Below are 12,903 nucleotides of genomic sequence, written 5' to 3'. Positions count from 1 at the left end.
TTCTCCTGCTTCAGCCTCCCAAGTAGATAGGATTACAGGCGTGCACCACCTCACCCAGCTAATTTTGTATTTTTAGCAGAGACGGGATTTTACTATGTTGGTCAAACTGGTCTCAAACTCCTTTAAGGTGTTAAGAGACCAGCCTGTGGTGATCCACCTGCCTCAGATTCCCAAAGTGCTGGATTACAGGCATGAGCCACCATGCCCGACCCCTTTTATATTCTTTAAGCAAGTTTCGAATTAGTGATTATTAGTCACTTATGGCAGGGGCACAGCTTGAAGAAACAGACAAAATGCAGAAGAGGTAAATATTAGGGTAATCAAATCGCCACTGTTAATCCTTAATGCAGCTGATCCAAATAAATCACAAGTTTTATTATCCGGCTCTCTCCTACTAGCAAAGCAAAGGCAGGAAAGCCAGTTATTGATAAGCACATCTTTCATGCCTCAAGAAACTCAAAATTCCATGCCTCCTAACACAAGTGCAAGAATGAAATGTGCAGAAGCTGGGGAGGTGTGTGCTCTGAGAGACACTAGGAGACACAGGGCTCTGACTAGTACCAAGAGATGCATGCCTGCAAGTGGTGAGATGTCGTCTTTTCAAACATTTCAATCTCAATGACGAGAGGTAGTTTCAACTACCTGCAATGCCCTTTCAACCAGTGAAAGGTAATCTAGCAGAACAGAAAACATGCCACAGAAAGGGCATTTGCAGGCAGGCAGGGGGAGTCAGACTCCAGGTGGAGCTGGGAAACTTGCCCAGACCTAAAGGCCTATCCACCTGTGCCATCCAAATGTGGAGAAATGCCAACCTTGCATCTGAGGTGACCACTTTAGTCCACCATTCCTTGCCACACAATAGGGTTTGGGGAGCTCTTGGCTTTCCTATACTCATAGAACTATGAGAGCTGGGAATATTTTCATGATCAATGAGATTTCTTTATAAGGTTTTCAGAAAGAGAAAGTTGAATTGACTAAGGCCAAGATGGAATTCTTCTGAGCATTCTACTGTTGCCCTTACCTTTGTTCACATTGTCACCTGGCACAGACTTCTCTGTGGTTTCTGGCATGGGAGGCGACTATATGACATGGATCGCTGGCTGTGAATGAGCCAGTATCTCGGAACCCTGCCTGTGCCCTGAGGCCCACAAAGCCTTCCCAAGCCTTTAGCTCACACTGACCCAACCCTCTTCCACAAACACCCGTACTCTAGTCCTCTAGTCCTTGATTAAATGTAATCTCATCTTACTCCTTTTTTTTAAAAGTGTGATTTTTCTTTCACAGCTAGAATATAGGTTCCTTAAGGGGCAGGGACTACATTTTATGATTGTTTTTTTGCACCTGCAGAACTACACATCATTGTCTGACCTAGCCTTGTATCTTTTTTTTTTTCTTTTAGACAGAGTCTTGCTCTGTCACCCAGGCTGAAGTGCAGTGGCATATTAGCTTACTGCTGCCTTAACCTCCTATGCTCAAGGAATCCTTCTGTCTCAGCCTTCTGAGTAGCTGGGACTACAGGTGCATTCCATCATGCCCAGCTAATTTTTTAAATTATTTGTGGAGACCAGGTCTTGTTATGCTGCCCAGGCTGGGCTTGAACTCCTGAGTGCAAGCAATTCTCCTGCCTTGGCCTTCCAAAGTGCTGAAATTACCAGCACAAGCCACTGTGCCTGACCATAGCCCTGTTTCTTTAAGTAAGCCAAGCAATTCAGGAACAGAGAGCTCTGGACATCCCAGTTCTTTTTTACCACAAAACTCTTGGATCCATTATCTACCTAACTCTTAACCTCCAGCTTCTCCTACAACACCAGGCTTCATCCTTGTCCAATATTGCTTCTAAACTTAAAAATTTTGTCCCTCACTATTCATCCCACTGGATCTGAAATGGACTTGGCTTTTTTGGTTTGGCCTCCTGTTGCCCCCTGGCTCTATCCATACTGAGTATCTACTCCAGGAGAGCAAGCCTACACTCACAAGACCCAAAGACCCAACCTGTCATTAGCCAGATGCACAGGGCCATCACTGAGATCATCTGTGATTCCTGTTGGGGAGAACTGAAGAAACCGGGCATGCTATAATCATCATGAGTGCAGTCAGAAAGAAGACACAATTCTGCCATGCTACCAGCTGCTTCTCCCACACCACCAGCAGCCCCTTCCCCTGGGTGTTTATTCACCTCTCAGATAAGCAAGAAGGAACTTGTCTCACCATCACCTGAAGCCACATTTGATTTATCAGGGAAAGCATAAGTGAATTGAGGAACCAAGATATGAAAGTGGAAAAGACTGAAAGCTCCCTGAAGGCAAGAACTGTGTGTCTTACTCATAATTGTGTCTTCAGGACATGGCAGTGTCTAACCTGTCAGTAGATTCTCAATAAATTTGTGGAAATAATTAGAAATAGAGTGTCTGTCTTTGTTCTCCATTATACAGTTTTTTGAGGGAATTAAATCAATAAACATGTGTTATTCACATAGGCAGACACATTTTAGATGCTTGTGTGTTAAGTTTCACTATTGATGTAGATAAAATGCTATGACACACAGACAGCACTTTACAGAGTCAAGTATTCTGTTCAAATTGGGAGCCTACAGGGGAAAAAGTGACATTTGAGCTGGGCCTTGAAATAGGAAGCAGCATTTCAAAGGAAAGTATGATAAGAATGAAATTGGCCTCACAATTAAGACTCTTTGAGGGACAGCCTCCCAAAAATCTTTTGTGATAACTTCCTCAGCTCTCAAAGCCACCAGAGAAAAGAACTTCCCTGGAGATCCAGGCTAATCTACACAAATGGGTGTAGGCATTAACTAGAGAACACCTTCCTACTTGCAGCCATCTATATAATCTCTAGGATAGAGACCCAGATACTTATGCTCATATGGGAAGAAAAAGTCCATGACCAGTAAGGAAGCTAGGGGAATACATTAGAGCCATAAGTCATCTCTCAAAACTATTTTGAAGAGATAATAGCAATACTAGTAGGCAAGGGTCTAGTTATGCAAAATTAAAGAGGAAGTAGGTTCCAGGCAGCACTGAATTCAGATGACCTGAAGACCCTGGGGAAGTACCCCAGGTTGTGAATCAGGCTGCCTGGGCACCAGCAGCAGCACTGTTACTATTTGTCTGAGGACAAATAATGATGTTTTGGTTAAATAATCAATAGAATATTATCATAACAGAGGAAATAATCTATTTGAAAAAACCCTTATTTAAACTCTGCATTATAAACCGGAATTAACAACTACAACATCTTAAATAGTACAGAAGTTTCCATTTTCAAGATGCTTGAGCATTTGTCATTGTATATGCTATTCATAATTCCTGTTGAGGTAGACAGAAAAACAGGTAAGAGAGAGAGAGGTTAACCGCATTCCCAGGTTTCATCGCAAAGCAGGAGGCAAGCCCAAGAAAGCCTGACTCCTGATCCTGAGGTTTTCTAATCCTGGTCAAGTATGGTCACTGGGAAAAGCTCTGCAATCACTGATTTTATTTAGCCATCTCCAGATTTCATCTGTCAGGTGCTTCCATTTGACTTTCTTAGTAACAAATTCCTATAGCTGACTGTTTAGCATTTAAAGCACTTCCTTTTTTTTTTTTTTTCTTGAGACAGTCTTGCTCTGTCACCCACCCTGGAGAGCAGTAGAGTGGTCAAGGCTTACTGCAGCTTCCACCGCCCAGGTTCAAATGATTCTTATGCCTCAGCCTCCCAAGCAGCTGGGATTACAGGTGCACATGACCATGCCTGTCTAATTTGTGTATTTTTTTGGTTAAGATAGGGTTTCACCATATTGCCCGGGCTGATCTCAAACTCCTGGGCTCAAACAATCTGCCCACCTTGGGCTCCGAAAGTGCCAGGATTAGTCATGAGCCACTGTGCCCAGCCTATTTCTTTTCTTTATGATGCATATTTCCTGCATGTAGTAAGAGGAATGCAAAGCAAACTATCTTATATTAATTTTAAGAAAAACTTTTAGTTTCAGGAGTATATGTGCAGGTTTGTAATATAAGTAAATTGTGTGTTGCAGAAGTTTGGTGTACAGATTATTTCATCACCCAGTAATAAGCATGGTATAGTAAAACCTGAATATTGGAGTTTTTTGATCTTCACCTGCTTCCCACCCTCCACCCTCAAGTAGGTCCCAGTGCCTACTGTTCTCTTCTTTGTGTCCATATGTACTCAATGTTTAGCTCCCACTTATAAGTGAGAACACACAGTATTTGCTTTTTTGTTGCTATGTTAGTTTGCTTAGAATAATGGTCTCCAGCTCCAACCACGTTGCTGTAAGGACATGATCTTGTTCATTTTTATGGCTGCATAGTATTCCATAAGTATATGTATCACATTTTCTTTATTCAGTCTACTGTTGATGGGCATCTAGGTTGATTCCATGTCTTTGCCATTGTAAATAGTGCTGCAATGAACATATGCATGCATACATCTTTATGGCAGAATGATTTACATTCCTTTGGGTATATATCCAATAATGGAATTGCTGGGTTGAATGGTAGTTCTGTTGTAAGTTCTTCGAGAAATCACCAAACTGCTTTCCATGGGGGCTGAACTAATTTACATTCCCACCAGTAGTGTATAGGCATTCCCTTTTTTTTTTCACAATCTCACCAGCATCTGTTATTTTTTGACCACTTAATAATAGTCATTCTGACTGGTGGGGAATGATATCTATTTTATTGTGGTTTTGATTTGCATTTCTCTAATGATTAGTGATGTTGAACATTTTTTCATATGTTTGTTCGCCATTTGCCATGTCTTCTTTTGAAAAGCATTCATGCCTTTTGCCCACTTTTTAATGGGATTGCTTGGTGTTTGCTTGTTAATTTGTTTAAGTTCCTTTTAGATCCTGAATATTAGAGCTTTGTCAGATTCATGTTTGCAAATATTTTCCTCCATTCTGTGGATTATCTGTTTACTCTACTGATCATTTCTTTTGCTGTGCAGAAGCTCTTTAGTTTAACTGGGTCCCATTTGCCAATTTTTGTTTCTGTTGGAATTGCTTTTGGAAACTTCATCATGAAATCTTTGCGCAGAAGCTCTTTAGTTTAACTGGGTCCCATTTGCCAATTTTTGTTTCTGTTGGAATTGCTTTTGGAAACTTCATCATGAAATCTTTGCCAGGGCCTATGTCTAGAATGGTATTTCCTAGGTTTTCTTCAATAGTTTTTATAGTTTTAGGTTTTATATTTATGTCTTTAATCCATCTTGAGTTAATTTTTGTTTATGGTAAAAGGTAGGGGTCCAGTTTCAATCTTCTGCATATGGCAAGCAAGCTATCCCAGCATGATTTATTAAATAGGGAGTCCTTTTCCTATCACTTGCTTTTGTTGACTGTCAAAGATCAGATGGTTGCAAGTGTGCAGCTTTATTTCTGGGCACTCTATTTGGTTCCATTGGTCTATGTGTCTGTTTTTGTATAATACCATGCTGTTTTGGTTACTGTAGACTTGTAACATAGTTTGAAGTTGGGTAATGTGATGCTTCCAGCTTCGTTCTTTTTGTTTAGAATTGCTTTGCATATTCAGGCTCTTTTCTGGTTCTATATGAATTTTAAATTAGAAAAAAACTTTTTTCTAATTCTGTAAAGAATGTCAATGGTGGTTCGATAGGAATCACATTGAATCTGTAAATCGCTTTGGACAATATGTCCATTTTAACAACATTGATTCTTCCTATTCATGAGCATGAAATATTTTCCATTTGTTTGTGTCATCTCTGATTTATTTCAGCAGTGTTTTGTAATTCTCAATGTAGAGCCTTTCACTCCCTAGTTAGCTGTATTCCTGGGTATTTCCTTTTTTTTGTAGCTGTTGTGAATGGGATTGCATTCTTGATTTGGTTCTCAGCTTAGATGTTGCTGGTATATAGAAGTGCTACTGATTTTTGGTAGGGCACAGTGGCTCACACCTGTAATCCAAGCACTTTGGGAGGCTGACAAAGGTGGATCGCTTGAGCTCAGGAGTTCGAGACCAGCCTAGGCAACATGGCGAGACCCTATCTCTATTAAAAGATACAGAAATTAGCTGGGCGTGGTGATGCATGCCTGTAGTCTCAGCTACTTGGGAGGTTGAGTTGGGAGTATCGCATGAGCCTGGAAGGCAAAGGTTGCAGTGAACTAAGATAGCACAACTGCACTCCAGCCTAGGTGACAGAATGAGACCCTGACTCAAAAAAAAGAAAAGAAGTATAGAAGCAGTACTGAATTTTGTACATTGTATAACAGGCTTTTAAATATTCCTAATCCAAATTTGGTTAACTGTAGAAATAATTCATCACAACTGAGGAACAATTCATCACAACTGAAACTTACACAAAATTCCATATATTCCCTATTTTAAGTAATCAGGAAGAATACGATATCAGTTTTTAATCTGTTGGTGGTTGTATGGGGGAGTGTCCAGTGCCCAACCCTATGCACGCAGGCCCTCCATTGACACACACCCACTTGGCCTCAGCGTTTCCAGTATGGTCTCACTGCCCTTCACTTCCCCCACATGCTCATCGCTACCTCAAGACATGACATGTGCCACCCTTCTTTACCACTGTTCTCCTTGTAGCTTTGCCCTGACCAAGTTCCAGCTCTGGTCTCTATTACTAGTTAGTACAAGGTTGAAAAGAAGCACTGGCCCACATCTTAGATGGATAATAAGTTTGCACTAAAATCAGAGGGACAAATGGAAAACCCAGAAAATAATTAAACCTAGTAGAAGCATCAAATAAAACTGTTCTGTTGTTGAATACATTTAGAGGGGTTAGGAAAATTCTCCAGGTTTCTTTACTTAGAATAACAATTTCTAGCCCTAACAAACACAACATACTTTTTTTGTAAACATTTCACACTTTGGGAAATGTTGGTATTGATCATTTTAAAAAGTGTATTTAATAGTGAAGGCATACCAAGTATCCATCACAAGTGAACAGCTAGAAGGTTCTGGAGACATGTGTTCCAAAGATGGAAAGCCTGATACTTGCTTGGGTCTCTCAATGCAGCAACAGTACAGAAATGTAACACCACCTCCTTTACCATCCTGAAACAGAATTCATATATATTTCCTATATAAACATAATTTCCAAAAAGGCTAATAACAACAACATAATATGCATTTTAATATGCAAACAATTGGTCATGAATAAACCAAAAAACACAAGTAGTCAGATGCTTGCATCTATATGCAGAATAACCATGAATGTGACAGCTACAAATGCAGGCTACACAGTTGTGCTGTATCAGCTACTTAAATACAACTGGTGTTGTCTGTTCACAATATGCCTGTTACCGTGGATTTCAGGTTCTTGGTCCCCCTGCCCCAGGAATGGGAGAAGAGGCCCTGGAGGTGGTGGGCTCATTCAAGTAAATATCGTATTCAAAGAGTTTTGCAGAAAAGCGATTTATTAGGCAGAGAGAGAGAGAGAGGAAAAAAAAAAAAAACTAGGGAGAGAGAGAGGGAACTCTCATGATGTCATAGGAGGGGATCCAGAGGTGGAGTCTGCACAGGTGAGGGGCAGGGGGTCTTTTAATCTGGGAGCTACTCCCGCCCCATTCAATTCTTGTCCAGTGAGAGAAGTTCTTCCAAACTTCCTCTGCAGTGATTGATTTTTTGACTTTGACATCTTATTGGTTGTTCCACCCACAGTCCTCCCATAGCTTTTCCTGGGCTTTCTAAACAAAAGAAGTTCACCTGGGCTGTCTACCTTCATGCCCGCAAAAGTTAGAAAAAGATCTCTAAGCTCCTGGATGGAGACGTGAAAGAAGGCAGGTCAGGCATGTTGCTGAGTTCTTGCTTTTGAAACCATGCCCCTTGTGGACCTGAGGAAGAGAAGTTAACACATTCCCTCATGCCTTTCTGAAATAAGAAACAATTTTTGGCAAAGCTTCCAACAAAACAAAATATACCCAGCTACTTGGGCGGCTGAGGCAGGAGGATCACTTGAGGTCAGGAGTTCAAGGCCACAGTGCACTATGATTACACCTGTGAATAACCATTGCAATTCAGCCTGGATGACACAACCATGTCTTTTTAAATTATTATTATTTCAGTAGTTTTTGGGGAACAGGTGATGTTGGGTTACATGGATATGTTCTTTGGTGGTGATTTCTGAGATTTTGGTGCACCCATCACCCAAGTAGTGTACACTGTACCCAATGTGTAGTCTTTCATCTCGCCCCCACTTTCCCCAAGTCCCTGAAGTCCACTGTATCATTCTTATGCCTTTGTGTCCTCATAGCTTAGCTCCTGCTTATAAGTGAGAACATATGATGTTTTTTATTCCTGAGTTATTTCACTTAGAATAATGGTCTTCAATTCTATCCAGAATGCAAATCACCTTATTTTGTTCCATTTTTGGCTGAGTAGTATTCCATGATGTTTGTGTGTTTATGTGTATATATATATATACACACACATATATATGTCACATTTCCTTTATCCATTTAATTCATGGGCATTGGAGCTTGTTCCACATTTTTGCAGTTGCGAATTGTGCTACTATAAACGTGCATGTTCAAGTGTCTTTTTCACATAATCATTTATTTTCCTCTGGGTAGATATCCAGTAGTGGAATTGCTGGATCAAATGGTAGATCTACATTTATTTATTTATTTGGTAGCGTCTCACTGTGTTGCCCAGGCTGGAGTGCAATGGTGTGATCTCAGCTCACTGAAACCTCTGCCTCCCAGGTTCAAGTGATTCTCCTACCTCAGCCTCCTGAGTAGCTGAGATTACAGATGCACACCACCATGCCCAGCTAATTTTTGTATTTTTAGTAGAGACATAGAGTTTCACCAGGTTGGCCAGGCTGGTCTTGAACTCCTGATCTCAAATGATCTGCCTGTCTCAGCTTCCCAAAGTGCTGGGATTACAGGAGTGAGCCACCATGTCCGGCCTACTTTTAGTTCCTTAAGGAATCTCCATACTATTTTCCATAGTGGTTGTACTAGTTTACATTGCCACCAGCAGTGTAAAAGTGTTCCCTTTTGACCACATTCATGCCAACATCTATTATTTTTTAATTATGGCCATTCTTGCAGGAGTAAGGTGGTATCTCATTGTGGTTTTGATTTGCATTTACCTGATAATTAGTGATGTTGAGCATTTTTTAAATGTTTGTTGGCCATTTGTATATCTTCTTTTGAGAATTGTCTATTCATGTCCTTAGCCCACTTTTGGATGGGATTGTTTGTTTTTTTCTTGCTCATTTGTTTGAGTTCCTTGTAGTTCTGGATATTAGTCTTTTGTCAGATGCACAGTTTGTGAAGATTTTCTCCCATTCTGTGGGTTGTCTACTCTGCTGATTATTTATTTTGCTATACAGAAGCTTTTTAGTTTAATTTAGTCCCATCTGATTATCTTTGTTTTTGTTGCATTTGCTTTTGGGTTCTTGGTCATTAAGTCTTTGCCTAAGCCAATGTCTAGAAGGGTTTTTCTGACATTATCTTCTAAAATTTTTATGGTTTCAGGTCTTAGATTTGAGTCTTTGATGCATCTTGAGTTGATTTTTGTTTAAGGTAAGATATGAAGATCCAATTTCATTCTTCTGTATGGAGCTTGCCAATTATTCCAACGCTATTTGTTGAATAGGGTGTTGTGATGGTTAATATTAAGTGTCAACTTGATTGGATTGAAAAATGCAAGGTTGTTTCTGGGTGTGTCTGTGAGGTGTTGCTAGAGGAAATTAACATTTGAGTCAGTGGACTGGAACAGGCAGACCCACCCTTAATCTGGATGGGCAGCATCCCCCAGCTGCCTGCACAGCAAGAAAAAGCAAACAGAAGACAGAATGAGTGGACTTGCTGAGTCTTGCAGTCTTCACCTTTCTCCCATGCTGGATACTTCCTGTCCTTGAACATCAGACTCTAAGTTCTTCAGCTTTTGGACTTACGCCAGTGGTTTGGCAGGGGCTCTGGGAGCTTCATGACTAATACAGGATGTCCTTTCCCCACTTTACATTTTTGCTTGCTTTGTTGAAGATCAGTTGACTGTAAGTATTTGGCTTTATTTCTGGATTCTCTAGTCTGTTTAATTGTCTATGTGCCTATTTTTATACCAGTACCCATGCTGTTTTGGTGACTACAGTCTTATAAGTATAGTTTGAAGTTGGGCAATGTGATGTCTCCAGATTTGTTCTTTTTTCTTAGTCTTCCCTTGCCTATGCATGGTCTTTCTCGGTCCATATGAATTTCAAGATTTTTTTTTTCTAGTTCTGTGAAGAATGATGATGGTATTTTCATGGGAATTGCATTGAACTTGTAAATTGCTTTTGGCAGTATGGTCATTTTCACAATATTGACTCTACCCGTCCATGAGCATGGGATGTGTTTCCATTTGTTTGTGTCATCTATGATTTCCTTCCGTAGTGTTTTGTAGTTTACCTTGTACAGATCTTTCACTTCCTTGGTTAAGTGTACGCCTAAGTATTTTTCTTTTGCACCTATTGCAAAAGGGATTGAGTTCTTGATTTGATTCTCAGCTTGGTTGCTATTGGTGTATAGCATTGCTACTGATTTGTGTACATTCATTTTGTATCCTGAAACTTTACTGAATTCATTTATCAGTTCTAGAAGCTTTTTGGATGAGTCCTTAGGGTTTTCTAGGTATACAATCATATCATCCATGAACAGTGGCAGTTTTATTTCTTCTTTGCTTATTTGGATCCCCTTTATTTCTTTCTCTTGTTTGACTTCTCTGGCTAGGACTTCCAGTACTACGTTAAGTAGAAGTAGTGAAAGTGGGCATCCTTGTATTGTTCTAGTTCTCAGGTGGAATGCTCTCAACTTTTCCTCATTCAGTATGTTAGCTGTCGGGTGGTCATAGATGGCTTTTATTATCTTAAGGCATATCCTTTCTATGCTGATTTTGCTGAGAGTTTTAATCATTAAGTGATACTGAATTTTGTCAAATGCTTTTTCTGCATTTATTGAGATGATCAGTAACTTTTGTTTTTAATTGTTTATGTGGTGTATCATACTCATTGACTTGCTTATGTTAAACCATCCCTGCATGCCTTGTATGAAATACACTTGATCATGGTAGATCACCTTTATGCTACTGGATTTGGTTAGCTAGCATTTTGTTGAGAATTTTTGCATGTATGTTCATCAGGGATATTGGTCTGTAGTTTTCTCTTTTGGTTATGTTCTTTCATCGTTTTGGTATTAGGGTGATACTGGTTTCCTAGGATGATTTAGGGAAGATTCCCTCTTTAGCTTTTGGAATAGTGTCAACAAGATTGATAGTGATTTTTCTTTGAATGTCTGATAGAATTCAGGGATGAATCTTTCAACTCTAGACTTTTTTTCTTGTTGACATTTTTTTAAATTGCCATTTCAACCTTGCTGCAAAAAAAACATTTTAAGCAAATTCTTGCTTAAAAAAAAAAAAAATTGCTGGCAGCCAGGTACGGTGGCTCATGCCTATAATCCCAATATTTTGGGAGGCCAAGGCAGGCAAATCACGAGGTCAAGAGTTCAAGTCCACCCTAGCCAACATGGTGAAACTCCATCTCTACTAAAAATATACAAAATTAGCCAGGTGTGGTGCTGTGTGCCTGTAATGCCAGCTACTCGAGAGGCTGAGGCAAGAGAATCACTTGAACCCAGGAGGCAGAGATTGCAGTGAGTTGAGATTGTGCCATTGCACTCCAGTCTGGGTGACAGAGCAAGACTTTTTTCTGAAGAAAAAAAAAATATATTGTTGGCATGGCCAGGCGCAGTAGCTCACACCTGTAATCCCAGCACTTTGGGAGGCAGGAAGATCACCTGAGGACAGGAGTTCAAGATCAGCCTGGTCAACATGGTGAAACTCCATCTCTACTAAAAATACAAAAATTAGCAGGGGATGGTGGTATGAACCTGCAATCCCAGCTACTCGGGAGGCTGAGGCATGAGAATAGTTTGAACCTGAGAGGCAGAGGTTGCAGTGAGCCAGGTTGTGCCACTTCACTCCAGCCTGCATAACAGACCCTGTCTCAAAAAAATTTTTCTTAATGCAGAAAAAAAAAAATTGTTGGCAAATTTTTTTCAACTCAGAACAGTTTTAGAGTTTCCATTTCTTCCTAGTTTAGCCTAGGAAGGTTATATATTTTCAGGAATTTATCAATCTTATCTAAGTTTCCTAGTTTGTGTACATAAAGGTGTTCATAGTAGCCTTGAATGATCTCTTGTATTTCTGCAGTATCAGTTGTAATATCTTCCATTTCATTTCTAATTGAGTTTATATGGATCTTCTCTTTTCTTTTTTTGATTAATCTTGCTAATGGTCTATCAATTTTATCTTTTCAAATAAGCTTCTTGTTTCATTTACCTTTTGTATCTTTTTGTTTCAATTTCATTTAGTTCTGCTCTGACCTTTGTTATTTCTTCCTTCTGCTAGATTTGGGCTTGATTTATTCTTGTTTCTCTAGTTCCTTAAGGTGTGACCTTAGATTGTCCATTTGTGCTCTTTCAGACTTTTTAATATAGGCCTTTCCTGCTATAAATATTCCTTTTATCACTGCTTTTGCTGTATCCCAGAGGTTTTAATAGGTTGTATCACTCTTATCATTTAATTCAAAGAACTTTTTATTTTCCATCTTGATTTCATTGATGACCCAATGATCATTCAGCAGCAAATTATTTAATTGGCACATATTTGCATGGTTTTGCAGGTTCCTTTTGGAGTTGATTTCCAATTTTATTCCACTGTGGCCTAAGAGAGTACTTCATATAATTTCAATTTTCTTAAATTTATTGAGACATGTTGTGGCCTATCATATGTTCTATCTTGGAGAATGTTCCATGTGCTGATAAATAGAATGTACATTCTGCAGTTGTTGGGTATAATATTCTGCAAATATCTACTAAGTCCATTTGTTCTAGGGTATAGTTTAAGTCTATTGTTTCTTTGTTGACTTTGT

The 12,903-nt window shown here is 39.6% G+C and overlaps 1 long non-coding RNA gene across 1 annotated transcript in view; it reads right to left on the bottom strand.

The window, feature by feature from the left end:
• Nucleotides 1-7,170, bottom strand: part of LOC135275859 (uncharacterized) — a 43,182-nt gene extending 36,012 nt beyond the window's left edge. The window contains exon 1 of the long non-coding RNA XR_010343421.1: nt 6,910-7,170. This is a non-coding gene — a long non-coding RNA (uncharacterized LOC135275859). The remainder of the gene's footprint in view (nt 1-6,909) is intronic.
• Nucleotides 7,171-12,903: the final 5,733 nt, after the last annotated feature.

Source organism: Aotus nancymaae, unplaced genomic scaffold (assembly GCF_030222135.1).
Source record: "Aotus nancymaae isolate 86718 unplaced genomic scaffold, 86718_ANA_hifiasm-v0.15.2.pri h1tg000019l, whole genome shotgun sequence".
In the NCBI taxonomy this organism is placed as follows: domain Eukaryota; kingdom Metazoa; phylum Chordata; class Mammalia; order Primates; family Aotidae; genus Aotus; species Aotus nancymaae.
The sequence above is the reverse complement of the archived record's forward strand: the minus strand, read 5'-3'. Positions and strand labels throughout refer to the sequence as shown.